The sequence below is a fragment of the Adiantum capillus-veneris genome, chromosome 2 (assembly GCF_014529385.1).
Source record: "Adiantum capillus-veneris isolate H3 chromosome 2, ASM1452938v2, whole genome shotgun sequence".
Lineage (NCBI taxonomy): Eukaryota > Viridiplantae > Streptophyta > Polypodiopsida > Polypodiales > Pteridaceae > Adiantum > Adiantum capillus-veneris.
Window position 1 is genome coordinate 114338727 of NC_140932.1, and position 15950 is coordinate 114354676.

Here is a 15950-nt window from a genome sequence, read left to right on the forward strand (position 1 = left end):
ACAACAACCTCCAAGACGCTTACTCAAGCATATGATGTTGGTTGCTCGCTTCTCAATGCCCACTCGCAATGCCAAGCCCCAATCAATGACTCCAAATCCAACTCATTGGCAACACCAAGGCATGTTGTATAGAATTTCTAGAATGTGGTTTTGACAAGAAAATAGTCCAAATGGCCACTATAACACCAAAATTGGGAAAATGACTACAATGCATCATTTTGCACCATGGTGGCAAATATTGGGTCAAAGTGAACCAAAGTCACTACATAGGGTTGAGAGACCATGGGGAAGCTATTTGCAAAGTCAAAGTTGGGATCAAGGGCCTGTAGAGACCATAGGCCAACATATAGACAAAAAGACTCGCCAAAGAGACAAAGTATTCTACTAGGACCAAACCATGTGTAAGATTGGCTACTATCAAGCTATGAGAAAAGCATTTTGGGATCCAAAATCTAAGTGGGGGATAGAAAGTATAAAAGAGAGACTTTCAAGCCATATGGACACTCTACTAGAGATCCTTAGCTCTAAATTCAACTTTTGGTACCACCACAGGCGGTGACATGAGTGGTCACTCATGCCATTGGGCAAGCGTATCATTTATCACCTACTTCTAAGAAAAATGATTGGCTACTAAAGCAAGAAGGTGAAGATGAAAAGGAGCTCCCTCCATGAGCACCTCCAGTCTCAACACAACTACAGAGAAGGTTAAAAATACTAGTCCAACTTCATAAAGAAGACGTGATGGATGTTGTTGCTCAACAAGAGGCTATGAATGACATAGTTCAAAGATCAAATAGAGCAAGACAAAGAAAACAGAACGATCAAGGGAAAAGTAGAAGAGTCAAAAGAAACCACCAAAATTGCTTCTACTGTGCGGATTGAAGAACCATCTTAGAGGGCTACATGCTTAGAAGGAGAAAGAAAAGCCTTTGAGCTTGAAAGAGGATTATGAGGAGACTTTGAAGATTTTTCGCAACCAAACCCAAGGAGGTTGAGCACTATGAACCCTATGTATAGGCAACAAGACAATCCACATCCTAGCCTATAATCACTCTATGTAGAAGAAGAGAGAGCTTGAATGCAAAAGGAAGGGAAAGTAGAGAAAGAAACTCAAGTCACTAAAGAAGCACCCAAAAAGAGAGCCAAAGGTGGACAAAACCATATACCCAAAGTGGCCACTACCTCTCAACCAACAGTAATACAAGAACTTCCAAAAAAATTCACACACCATGTTAAATTGTCATCAAAAAGTGAATAAGTCCACAAAGATATAGAGACTAAATAAATGGATATGCACATGGACTTGCTAAACACCAAGCATTAAGAAGGAAATCAAGAGGATCTAGGAACAACAAGATGGAAGGAACAAGGAAGGAACACAACAAAGAAGAAAGAGAGGAAATAGCCCAAAAAGAAGAAACCAACACTTCCTAGATACCTCCACTAGAAGAGATTGATGAATATGTTGAGTATGTACACTAGGTTGTAGAGAAGATGAAAGAAGAGGTATATGCTGGGCAAATCCAGATCCGCACACTCCAACAAATACTTAGTCTCACTACAACGAGGCTAGAAATAGCCAATGCTTTCAATAAAGATTGCAATGATGTCAATGAAAGAGCTTGGACAGAGATACATGAGTTAAAAGAGAGCAACCAATGAAAAATCAGGAGGTTTCAAATTTGATTGAAGTCCTAGACCAAATTTCTATAGCCAATGAGCAATAGGAACAGTGTCTCAAAGCAATGACTACCGCTCTACAAAATTTAGGTGCACATGCTCAAAGACTCCAAATGTAGGTTGTTGTTGCCAACACATAATTAACACAAGAAAAGTTAAGATACCAAGAACAAGCTCATCTATTAAACGTGCTTCATCTATACCTTGTAGAGTCAGCACCAATGGATTTGTTTGGAGTTTACAATGGTTTGGAGAAAAATAACAAAGAATGAAATGGAGTTAAAGTAGGAGAAAATGTTGAGAAAGGAACTATCTATGAGCTTCATGCAAAAAGAAGAGACATACCAGCAAGGGATTGAGAAAGCAAAGGTAGAGCTACATAAATCACAAGAAGCAAACAAGGTAAAGTAGGTAGAGCAAGAGGAGGAACAGGTAGAAAAACCCATGGGGGCTCTACAGCCCTACAATTTTTGCATCGTCTAGAGGATCCCCTGGGTGCATCAACCTCACTGCCAGAGATGAAACCCCTAGAAGCTGAAGCTAGACCCTGCCCAACATAAGAAAACCTAAGTGTTGATGCCGTAAAGGAGCTCAAGGCAAACATCATAAAAGAGACAAAAAATATATGGAAGGAGGCATTGGAATGGAAGGAAGGATTCAACATTCTATCAATCCAAGCATTCCGTTTTCCATTGATCCAATACGAAGAACTACAAATCAAAAAAAGGTTACTCAAAGACCAAGCAGGAGATTCGACACAAGCACACCCGATAATGAGAAAAATCTAGCTATTAAGGCACTCAAGGTACTTGATCTTATATGTAAATTCCCCTGCTAATATCAAGAAGTATCCAACATAATTATGGCACCCAGAGTCAAAAGCTGGTCAAGCCATCTCTTGCTAAAGCAAAAGAAACCAAGCAGCTAACACCACTTAAAGATGGATGGGCCATTAACGTTTACATGGTGCAAAGTTTTTCTATAACCATAAATTTATTTTGAGACATCCAAAACTTAGCATGAATATGCTCATGAAAATTACCAAAATGATGCCCATGTGCTTGGAGACTTTCCCTAAAGGGAAGAAAACTAACACCACTTGGATGTCATTTCTAGAAGGCAACTAAGGCCTTGGCTATGACCTATTTGAGCATCTATTAAAAGATGTTATATATGGTCTCTATGCATGCTTGATATTCTTACACATGTACTACATGAATATTTTCGAGGAGGCATTCTACATTGGGGGTTTTCAAAGATATTTTTGCCCTATCATTGTAAACCTCTATGCAATGTTTGTGGGATATTCAACCATAGAAGAAAAAAAACTGATTACAATGCAATTATCTCAATAGACAATGAGCTCCAAATGAAGTACCCCCGAGGATTGGAGCAACTCCAACAATGTAATGTTGCACTCCAATCTACACTCTACTTAGCCATTAAGTAGTTTTGTCACGGATAACACAAACAAGGAGGGAGGAATGTTAGCTACTCAACTAATTGGAATACCACTTTTGATCATTTCAGCTACATCTTTTATAATGTACCTTTATTATTGAATGAAAATCCCACCAAAGTCCAATATCTTTTGTATCAAATTATTCATTAAAATTTGTAAACTAAGTTAATGGGGCCAAGGGCTTCCGCTTTGTAATTACATTTAGTTATCAGCCCCATTTCACCCAAACTTTGGGTCAAAAATATTTTCTTTGAAACCTTGCCTAAGGTATATAAACCAATATTGTAAAATTGAACCCAGTTTTGGATAATGAATTGAGCACACAACTATTCTATTTGCATACTCTTCCCTCTTGCTTCTCTTGCTTGTGTCTCCCTCACATATGGCATTTCAATTCTAAGACTTTTTGCATGTTCCCAAGTGAAAACACTTCTATTAAATGTAAGTTTCTTGCAATAATTTGGTGGTTTTGAATGTGTTTTTCTATATGTTTTACATGCTAATATTGCACAAAACATGTACCCAGATCAATTTCTAAGTATAGTAATGGCTAGAGCTTGCTTAAAGGAAGCTAGCAAGTGCTTCTAGCAGCAAACCCAACCTGCTAAAAATAGGCTATTGTTAATAGGTGCAATTTTTCCTAAGTGTTAAAATGAAAATTTGAAATCATAAGGATGCCTAATAGAGATTGGTCTAATCATGTAGTAATTTTGTGTGCATTTAGAATCATGTAGCTATCACTTGACGCTTGCGGTAAAGTAAGCTAACTTTTAGTGTGTGAAACACACTTGAGATTAGCACCTCAAATTGGCAAGATAGAATGGGTTTTCTAAGAGGATTTCAACATCTTTTGGACTTCATGCATTACTTGAGTCAACTACATCCCATGGATTAACATATTAGTGTTTGTGGTTCTCGCTTTGCTACCATTGACATGGTGAGGCTGGGCGAGCCACGGTGTCGCAACCATCATAGCTCCTTTCCCGCTTTCCAAGATTGCATGCAAAAGAATCCCCAATCATTATTAGGGCGGCTTCCGGCTCTTGTACCACAGCAAAGGGGCACTGAATCAGGGTAGGTGAAACATAATGGCGTAGTCTGAAACCATTGACCGACACAGAAATAACCTCCCCCCGCAAATCCGCCAAATAAAAAGAGATGGGCCTGCATGCTTGAAAAATCCAGAATGGTCCTGACCACCGTAATTTAAGCTTCCTCGGTATCTTCCCGAGGCGGGAATTAAAGACAAGGACCAACTGTCCCCGAACAATTTGCCGTGCTTTCGGGCGACCCAGCCATTTTTTTCGCCTAGACTGCAGATTCTGCAGCACCGCAAAGCTATGCAACCGCTCTTCGTCTAGTTCCTGCAAAACATCCAATCGATAAATCACAGAATCTTCCAGAAGAAGCCGACCCGCAATCAGCATCCGCAGACTCGAAATCACATGCTCCACCGGGGTGATTGCCTCCATGCCAAATGCCAAATTAAAAGGAGTCAATCCTGTTGCCACTTTATAAGTTGTCCGATAGACCCATAAGGCGGAAGGAAGTTTCACATCCCAATCTGTTCGATGCATATTCACTAACTTTGTTAAAATCCGAATCAATTGCTTATTAGTTGATTCTGCTTGCCCATTTGCCTGAGGATAATATGGAGAATAATTTTTGTGCAATACAAAATAAAACTGTAGCATTCTCTCCATCACCTTATTCAAAAAATGACTTCCCTTGTCACTAACCAGCTCAATAGGGCAGCCATATCTAGAAAATATATCCTTATATAAGCATCCAACCACAGAAACTGTAGTATTATCTCTCAAAGGCCATGCCTCCACTCATTTGGTAGCGTAATTCGTGGCTGTCAAAATATAATTATTACCTGTGTGAGCTGCAACTGGTTTAAAAGGACCAACAAAATCCAAACCCCACTTTTGAAAAGGCTCCAAGGGCAAAACCAGCTCAAAAGGCATTCTGGACCTTTGGTAGGTTTCCCCAACCGTTGACACACATCACACTGTTGCACATAATTTCTCGCATCCTGAAACAATGTGGGCCACCATAACCCTGATTGGAGAACTTTTCGAGCTGTGATTAATGCTGCAAAGTGACCTCCCACAATATCGGTATGGACTTCCTCCAATACTGGTTCCTGCTCCTGTGGTAGCATACATCTGAGTAATACATCCGCCACCGTACGATAATAGAGCTTCCCCATAATAATCTCAAAATTCCTGCTTCTGATAGCCATCCGTTTCCTCTGATGGCTGGACAAGAAGGAAGGCATTTCGCCGCTGTCGAGAAAATGAAACATCTCCTCATACCATGTCCATGGGATGCTAGGGATGACCCTTGCCTCTTGCAGAACTGTTGTATCCTCTGTAACTACACCTATTAGAAACAGAGATGCATCCGGAAAGTCATCAGCTACACCTGTCGGCGGCTCACCAGAATCTAACCTGGATAGATAGTCAGCCACCGCATGCTGAGCCCTTGGCCGATGTATGACCTCAAAGTCAAATTCCTGCAACAAAAGCACCCATCTGGCCAATCTTTCCGTCAAATTCTGTTGCCTTACCAGGTATAAAAGAGCCGAATGGTCCACATGGAAGAAAAAACGTCGGCCCAACAGATAGTGCCGAAATTTCTTCAGTGAATAAATCATCCCTAAACATTCCCTTTCGGTTACGGAATAATTTCTTTCTGCGGATGATAATTCTCTACTGGCATAATAAACAAGTCGGAACTATCCTTGACTTTGTTCCTGCATCAGCACGCTGCCAATCGCTCGATCCGAACCATCCACAAACACATGAAAATCCTGACCCCAATTCGGAGCAAGCATAATCGGAGCTTTGGATAGCTGAAGTTTTAATCTCTGAAAAGCCAAGTCACATTCCTGTGTCCATTCAAAATCTATAGCATGCGCTACCTGAGTAATCGGATTGCCAAATGCGCGACAAACCGCAAATGCCTCCCATGCCAACGAGCTTGACCCAGGAAAATCTGACACTGTTTCTGGTTCCACGGTGGAGGCGCTTCCATAATTGCGGCTATTTTATCCGGATCCACGGAAATACCATCTTCAAAAATTATATGCCCCAATAGCCTGCCATTGCAAACAGCAAATGCACACTTTAAAGGATTCAGACTGAATTTTACCTCTTTGCATTTCATAAAGCATAACCATAATTGCTTCAAATGCTCCAATTGCACTCCAAAAACACTGAGATCATCCGGAAAAATTCTCATAAAATCCGTCAAATAAGGACCAAAAATTTGGAACATATCCCTTTGAAAAGTTGAAGGTGCATTCCGCAATTCGAACCACATCACTGTGCAGGCAAACACACCCCATGCGGTAATAAAAGTTGTTTTTGGCTGATCCCGCAATGCCATTCGGATTTGGTTATATCCACTAAACCCATCCAGAAAAGTATACATCTCATGTCCTGCTACATCATCCAAAATGGAATCCAAGAATGGAAGAGGAAAAGGATCTGGAACAGTAGCCGCATTCAATTTCCGATAATCCACACAAATTCGGATTTGCTTTTTTTTTCTTTGGTACAACCACAATTGGAGAAATCCACTCCGGATTATCAATAGGGGTAATAAAACCCACTTCCAAAAGACAATCAATTTCCATCTTAACTTGCTTTGCCACATTCGGATTCATCCTATATGAGTGATGCTTCACTGGCACCGCATCCGGTTTCAGATTTATCGTATGCTGATAAAACTTAGGATCCAATCCATGCAGATCCGCATATTCCCATGCAAAAACATCCTTAAATTCTGTCAGTAACTTGATCAAATCATCTCTAAAACTTGCCTCAAGCTTCTTATTAATGTATATGGGCTGCGACTCCGCTTGCTCCCCAAGAAAGACCTTCTCTAATTCATCTTCTTTAACCCTTGTAATTTTTTCCATCTGCGCCTCAAACGCACGTTCTTGCTGAATAACGTCCTCCAATGATTCAGGACTTGGAAGCACCTGGTGTTGCTCCCCTATTCCTGCTGGAGTTTCTAAAACCCCCACCGAGTTCCCTTTCGGAACCAGAGAAATATCCGCAAGATATAAAGAGACCAAATATTAGCTTTCAAAAATTGCTCCTCTTCTAATCCTTCCACCATATTTACTGTTTCTGCTATCACCGGCCATGCTGCCTGAACCGGTTGTCTGCATGTTCCCAACATCACCCGCACTTTCCTTCTAGCCTTCTTTACTATAAGCATATTTGCTTCCCAATTATGCTTTACCCTCGCTTGTCGTAACGAGGGTCTCCCCAAAATAATGTGATAATCCTGATTATGATCGTCAGTATTCAAGACTACTAAGGAATCAGCAAAGGATAAGCCTGCCACATCCAAGACAATGCCCCAAAGTAATCCCACTGCTTGCACTCTTCTTTGATCTTCCATGCGGACTACAAAGGGTGTAGGCTCCCAATCACTGAGGCCAAAACACTCACAAGCTGCTTGAGTAATAATGTTTACTCCCGCTCCTCCATCCAATAGTACCTTGTCAATGTATGTTCCATGGTATCTAACTGAAAGCTCCGGAATGCGGGTATCCGTGATCCTATTTTTCGGCAACGAGGCTGAATCATTATCCTCACTTTCAACTTTCCCAATGGCGACTTCCCTCAGCTTTGTGGACATTTGTCGTAGCAATGCATTATGAAAATTCGGGACCAATTTCAACAATGAACCCAGAGGTACTTGTATTGGCGACATGAGGACCTCTTTCCAAACTGAATTCCAATCCTCCTCTTCTCTAATATCATCCTTATTTCTAGCTTTTCCTTCCTTTATTTCCAAGCCCACAGTCGATGGTCCTGATAACTTCACTGGTGGTGCGGATTGTGGCAACCAGGACACAGTCTTTTTCCGCACTTCTTCCTGAGCCGTCCAATCCGGAATCTTTACATCGGGTGTTGGAACCACATTTTTACCCGATCGCGTGATTAATGAAACCGTTGGATCAGACTCCTCCAATCCTTCAATCTGAACCATAGCCACACTAGGCTGTTTCCCTGCAGCGCGTTCCTGCTTCTTCCAATCATATTCCATAGCTTCAGTACACTCGGATCGCCAGTGTCCATTCCCCAAACAGAAAAGGCATGTCTTGGGGCGATTAGGATCTCGGCCACCTCTTCCACGACCTCGTCCTCCCCCTTGACCCCGTCCTCTTACTTGACCTTGCAAAGGCGTCTCTGATGTATGAGCATGAGCCATCGCCACAGCAGGCTCTTGTCCCTGCCCTATCTGTGGTTGTTGCCAGGTAGAAGAGTCTCCGCAACTCCGACAACCTCGGCCATTGAAATAACATTCCACTGTATTATGAGTATTGGTCGTGCAAATTGCACACCACTTCTGATTCATTGCTCACTCCTGAGCAGCATGGCCCGGATTCCGACATTGGGTACACCATAGCTCCTTCAGACTTTTAGCCACCATAGCCGATTACGACGATCCGGATGAAACACCTTTCCCGTGACGCTGGGATTTTTTCTGAGGTGTCTCTTCCGATTCTTTCCCCGAATCGTTGTTGCCTGAGTCTGAGGAATCTGATACTACGGATTCCGACTCCGAACTATCACTGCCACTGTGTTGCGACTTCCGATGAGATTTCTTCCTGTCTTTTTTCTTTGATTTCCTTGGAGATTCCGTATCCTCTAAAGCTTCTCCTGCTACTACAGCCCTAGCAATTACATTATCCAGTGGAGTAGTTACCTTATCCACTGTTGCCATAGCCGTTTTGAGATCCTTGTTGAGCCCCCGCAAAAAAATAATCATTCAGCACTTTGGCTGCCGGCCTTTGTGCCTTAGGTACCCTCTACAAAAGCATTCAAAATTTTGCAGCGTAATCCTCCACTGGCAATGACTTCTGCCTTAGTGTTCGAAGCTTTTCCAAATGTTGAGGGACTGTCTTTTCCATTCGAAACCTTCGTAGAAACGCTCTGGATCCGTCGACATATGTCTGAAAATGATCATCAGGGTATTCGGACAACCATTTCGTAGCTTTCCGTGAGAGTGTAGATTCAAACACTGATTGTTGATGGAGAGGAACCACCACCCTAGGATGATTCAATCCATAAGCTTTATTGAATTGGCGCAAATGTGCATCAGGGTCTTCTCTCGAAAGACCTCGAAACCGACTATACTTAATCTGAGGCTGAGCCATCACCCCTTGCCCAATTGTACCTCCTCCCGGAAAAAGCTGACGAGCACTAGGAGGTGGAGACAGTGGCAGAGACACCCCGAACTGCTTACCGAAGACGGTGGTGGAGCAACCTGTGTGGGTGAGGGTGAACATACGACATGAGGACATGACTAACTGCGTGGAGTATTCCTCGCTCGCCGCAACCGCCTACCACACACCGAGCTTGGTGATGAAGATACAGATTTCTCAATCTGTGGTGAAGAAAAAACAAATTCATCCGAACCGCCTCTCCTCCGACGTCTTCCTACAATTGGAACCACAGGGTCAGGCGGACCCTGCGACCTAGTGCGCATGCATACTCATCGCAGGCCATCACGCATCGTGGTCGCCAGATGTAATGGCTATTGCCCGCACAGGAGCAATAGGCATTACGAGAATGATTACCTGCAACTACATTATGTGAACATCAACACATAGAATGACGATAGAAGACAATACACAGTACACAGGCACAGAACACCTCTTGCTTCATTCATATGTAATCCGGACACATGGTTACAACAACAGATGCCATGAATAACATAGAGATTGGTAAGTTACATCAAAAGACAGGTATGCCCCTCCATATACAACCGCTGCTTCAACGCAGATCGGGAACGTTGCACACACTCCTGTCCCATGATATCCTGTGAAGAACTGCCGCCACGGCCGTCGCATACCGCATGACTCCTGATCCGCAATGTCCAGACTTCCGTAGGACCGCAGGACCACATGTGCGACTAATGCCGTAACAGATTATAGCAGAGGCCTTGGTTTCCTTCCAAAAATGAGAGCCATGGGGATCTTGTCTGCTCAAGATCATGGAAGACCTGTATGCATGTGAGTAGCATCCGACAGATTGTATATAACATGGCACATGAGAGATCTGGCAGACTTTTGAAGAATTTCATGGCGCCCGTTAGGGTTTTCATCATGCATTCTTTTGTTGCTTGGCCTCTCTCTGGAGTTGGAAGCCTGAGAAAATTTAGCCATGTTGGCCTCTTCTTCTACAGTGCTTCGTGTGCTTGCCACGTCCTTACTCGCGGTACCGGACAAAATGTGGGATCTTTCTGTATGGCCGCAGGTGCTCTTGTGAACAGAATCAAATATCTTGGATTCTTGTTCAGCTAGCTTAGCCTCCACTTCGGGTGGTCTTGATTTGCACCATCTTCTTGCATATCCTTGTATAATCTTTCCTTTACCTGTAAGAGTTTTACCTTGATGAGAGGGTATGGCAAGGATTGTTGGTGCCATTGAGCATTGATTTGATTGGGAGTGAGTTGAGTGACGTTGACAGAGTGTAAAACTCTCAACTCCCAATCCATAGCTGCCTTCCACTGCTCATCTACCTCTAAGGCGGTCTTCTCCTTTAGTGCATCTTCTTCAGCCTTTGACAGCTAGACCATTGGCACTGTCTCCTCCTCTGTGATTTGGACCTGAAAATCTTCTTCACCACTCGGTTCTTTGGTAGACTGTGTCTCGAATTTAGCAAATGAGACCGAGGGGATTTCCACTTGGGGCGGCTCTGAAGTGCCTGCCTCTTCCTGTATATCTGGCTTTCCCTCTTTGAGAAGTTGATTTAGTCTTTTCACTTCTACAATTTCCTTAAGGAGCTCCTCCTCTCTTTGGACCTGCATGAGTGCCAGGTCTCTGCGTTGTGACTGCTTCAGCTTCAACTCCATTTCTAAATCTCTGTTTTTCTTTTCAAGTGCTTTATACACTTCATCTGTTCCCTTGATCGAGGCCACAGCTAGATTTTCTCTTAATTGCCGCAAGAAAGTGGCATGATCATTAATCCGTTGTTCAGAATACTGCAGAGATACGTTTGCTACATCTAATTGTACTTGAGTCTTCTGAGCTGATAGAGAGGTGGTAAGAAGTTCATTTGTTACTTTTGTCAGCTGCTCATCTTTCACTTTGCAGGCATCAGCTAATTTAGTAAGGAGGTCACCTAGCTCCTCCATTTCCTTTTGTTGTTTGTCCTTGGCTATCAGATACCACTCTGCTTCAGTCTTTAGCTCTTGTACTTGTCTTTGGAGATCAGTCATGGTAGCCATCCTGTCATTGAGCTCGCCTTGAAGAGCATCGATGACCATTTCTAATTCTTTGGCTTTAGTACTGTAGTTAAAGGCTGCTGAGCGGAGTTTCTCCGTCATGATTTCAACCGCCTTGCATACTCGTTTACTTGTAGAATGACTTCATCATTGGACTGCCACTCCTCCTCTCTTGCAAGTTGAGATGTACCGGCAGTCTCTTGTGTTGCTTCTTGTTGTGTTGTTATTGCTGGTGTTTCTATAGAGATGGATACTTTTCCTTGGCCATCCCAAGGTTTTGAAACCTCGACAGTTGCTGGCTGAGTGGAAATTACTATTGTGGTCTCAACCCTTTCCGTTTCCACGGTTGCAGGCCTTTTCGCCTTCTCAGTCTCGATTTGTTCCTCATGTGTAGTGGTTTGCTCTTTTTCTGTATCTTGCTCCTTATCAGTTTCATCCATCGACTTGTGAGTTTCCTCGGCTGTCTGCTCTGGTTCTGGTTTAGCTCTCTTTTTCTCATGTTGTTCGATGTGGTCAGCTTGCTGTGTAGCTTCCGTTTGGTGGGTGAATTTAGAATCTCTTTCCTTCTCGGTCTCGGCTTCTTCATTGGTCTCTTGGCCTGGCGGTGATGATGGTGGAGTAGGCATGGGCTAGTCCTATTTTTCCGACGGTGGTGAGGTGGGTCGGGGAGATGCCTGGCCTTGCTCTTGAGTTGCTGCTTCCTCAGCTTTCTTGGCCACTTCTTCTGCCTGTTTTAACTTTAAGGCTTCTGCCTCTTGGTACAGTATTTCTAAATGATCCTTGGGATCCTCGGCCTCTTTTCTTGAACGATGGTTCGTTTGAAGTCCTTTCAAGCCGGTGGGTACCCACTTTTTGGGTCTTTTTCCTGTGCTTGCCTAGTGCGCTGATACGCCTGTTTTTCTCTTTCAAATCTTGCTTGTTTCTACACTGGCTTCTCTTGGTTTGCAGTCACAAATTTCCTCTTCATCACTTCCCTCCTAGCTTCGTTGTCAGAGCTTTCACTACTGTGCCGCTCTAATGAGCTATCATCTGATTCATCACCTGATTTACCTGATCTTGTAGATCTTGGAGAGGGTTGAGCTGCCAAGATCCATGTGTTCTGATCCGGGGCCAGGCGGTAGGTTGTCAGCCATGTTGATGGCATGATAGGCTATTCTGATCAATACTTCTGGCGCGCCCAAGTATGTTATCTTCCCCTCCTTCTTGGTGGCCTTCAATGTTGTCAACACATATTGCACGTGGTCCACAGAGTTCAGAACTTGTGTAAAAGTGGTGGCCACGGCGTGATTTGGAGTCATGTACATTGGTGGCCTTTTCGCCAGGAAATAAAAATGTTGGTGGTACAGACGGGCTGGCTCTTCCACCTGCTTGTGGATGAGATCGGCAAATGTAGCCGCATTTGTTTTCTTTGTAAATGTGCCCGCTGTTTTCCTATCTCTTACGCGCATGGTCATCCCTTCAGTGGGCAATCTGAGTGCCTCTACCACAATATCCTTTGTAATTACAACTTCTACCTTATTTCCTTGGTTGTCTGAGATTTGGGCAGTTCCGTCTTCCTTGATGGTGGACAGAAGCTCGTAAGCTTTCTGAAAGTCTACTCCGCAGGGCTCTTGGTCATAGAAGTGTCGGAGTCCCAACCTACGGTTAGCCTCTTTGGTTTCTGGCTTTGCAGCTACATCGTAGACCTCTTTAGGCAAGAGTTGCAACTCTACCGAATGCCCTTCTTCACTCTTAAACCTGCCAGTGAAGACTGTGGTATGGTGTTCTTCCAACTGTTCTTTAGAAAAGTAGGATGCTTTTGCAGCTTTGACCGACTCGGGGTCCAATTGATTTGGGGGGGCAGCTCTTGCAATTTCTCCTTTTAGTTTAACTTCTTCTTGGCTTTCTCCGCGGCTTGCATTGCTCCTGTTCAGTGAATAGAGTGCAAAGTTAGCAGATTTGTCGGAATTTCTCTGGAATGTCCTTTTAAACTGAAATGCTGATAATCTGGTCCAAATTGCTTCAAATCAATTTTTGAACAAGCAAAGATGCATAAAATCATGCAAGGAACAAAACTTTATGGTCAAAACAAGAATTTGCAACCAAAGTAAATAATCGCGATTATTTACAGCTGGAAAAATTTTCAACTTTTTTGTAAACTTGGCTTTATAGGCTTGAAGTATATGCCAATTGCATGCTTTGAGGGAAATATGGGCTCATTTGAATGTACAGGGTGAAAATGGTACCAGATTTTGGCTTTAGGTCTCTGAAACAGTAGATATAAAGGAAATTTGAGATTTTGAAATCCAAATTGACTCAAAATTGGCTAGTGGGCTTATCACAACATGTACTTTGGATGTATGATGACAAATTTTCCAAATTGCTCCATTTTGGTCAAAAAGTAAATAATCGTGATTATTAACTTTTCTTCCAAAATTGACATTTTTTGGCATAAACTGGTTCTAAGCATGGTATAGAGCTTGGGTATGAATTATGAGGTGATTTGGATCAAGAAAAGTTGTTCATAACCCAAATTTTGGCTTACACAAACTTCTTTGCGTTTTTTGGCAGTTTTGCAAGTAAAGGGTGGTCATTTTAGCTCATACTTGATTTTTGGCATGTAATAGGTGTGTATGCATGATAGGTGAGGTGAATTGACAGTTTCCAAGCAAAAATGTTGCAAAAGTAAATAATCGTGATTATTTACAACAGTGACAAAAACTTTGCATTGCACATAAATTTTGACCTAAACATGTTTCATACACCTAATACAAGTCCTAAATTGAATTTGGTCAAGTTTGGTCATGCCGACATTACTTTGTGCTCTGTCGACTCTGAAATCATCATTTTTTTTGTGATTATTCTGTTTGTTTGGTTGGTCGGTCAACGTTGAGGCTTTGGACTTGTCCGTAACCTCGTCGTGAAGCTACCTGTTCAATTTTGGCTCATTTGGAGTCAGTTTGGCCTCGTATGTCAAATTTGACGCTTTGTAACCTTCCAGTCGTTTTCTGCTTTTTGAGGGCTTTACTTGATGGATTTCTCCAAACCAATCATATACATTGTATATGAACCTCATTAGCAAGCCATCTGTGAAGACAGGTTGGAATTCTTGCCTTTCCCAAAAAACCCTAATTCTCTACTGAGGACCCCCTTGATCCCAGCCGAATGATCCTCTGATGGTATGGAATGGTTCTATTATGTTAGAGCATGCTATGGTTCAAATCCCATCCGATTTGGTCAAGCTGGCAGGCCGCTATGGTCACTTTTAGGTCGTAGATCTTCCTGCACTGCTCGATTTCTAGGGTTTTTTCTAGGGCTTTAGACTATCTACCGGCCGGATCATTGATTAGTAAGGAACTTACCCCTCATGTCTCGTGTGAGACGGTGTTGAAAAAGGTCAACTGTGGGCTCCAGAAATGAGGCGTGAAAGAAGCCAAAATGCTCTCTCTGTAAAGGCTCCAAGTGGAAATGAGGTGGTTTTAGCCTACCCTGGCTATCTATACCCGGACTTCCCGAACCAAATTTTCCCAAATTCCCCCGTTAGTCCTATTAGGCCGTGAAATCTACGTTAGGCTAAAAAATTTCCCCAATCGGATTCATGTAGCTCATTCTACAAAAATTTTGCAAAAGTAGGCTTGGCCGCCTAATTTGGGCTTCCCGCTTCCATCTTCTGATTTTGTCGAAATTTTTTGTGTTTGTCCGTCTTGTCTTTCTGATCACCATCATGTCTTCCGTTTTTCCATCTGAGCTTCCTTGCTATTTATTATTAATTTTTGACCTTCTTATTTGAAAAATCAAAGAAAATAAAAAAGTGCTCTAAAAAATAAATTGAAAATCCAATAATTAAGAAAATCCCTTGAAAAACACGGCTTTATTGTTTTTTGTTGGATTTCTCCATTTTAAAGCCTCCTTTCAACAAAAATGATAAAAAATACCCAAAAAAGGACTATTTTTTATGATTTTCTGATAGTATATACACTATTTACACTCATCGGGAAGATATTATTAGTGAACTTTCCCTTGTTGATGAATTATAAGAGAATTATTAGGTAATTTTGCAAAAAAGTCACACATTAACATGGAACTTTTTCCTTCCTCTATAAACATTGCCCTTTCTTACTTAGTACTTTAGTACTTAGTGCCCTTCCACCCCTCCTAGATGGCGTTCTCCGGGACGACTGCGTGCATGGGTTGAACAGTCATGTCTATGCATAGCCGTGATTGGCTCTACCATGATATGAAAATCAATGCAATCCAACTCAATATGTTGTGCAAGAGCTAGGTCTTGAGTAAATAACTCAAGGGTTTCCGATGTCGAGGTTTGCTATTGATGTCTTCAAAAGAGTAGATCTTGTAGCCTTTGTGCTCTTTGTCTGAGAGTACCATCAGGGTGTTTAAGCACGCTGATTGCTTGAGCTATTGGTAGCACGTTAGACGATTGTCGAGCTTTTTCTCGCCATTGGTAACTCGGTCTGCTTGGTGCATGGTGTTTGAGAGCCTGTTGCGACTTAACTCGCCACTGTTTGATTGGTTTCGCATTGTGTGGAGAAGATAAGTGCTCCTTTTTCTT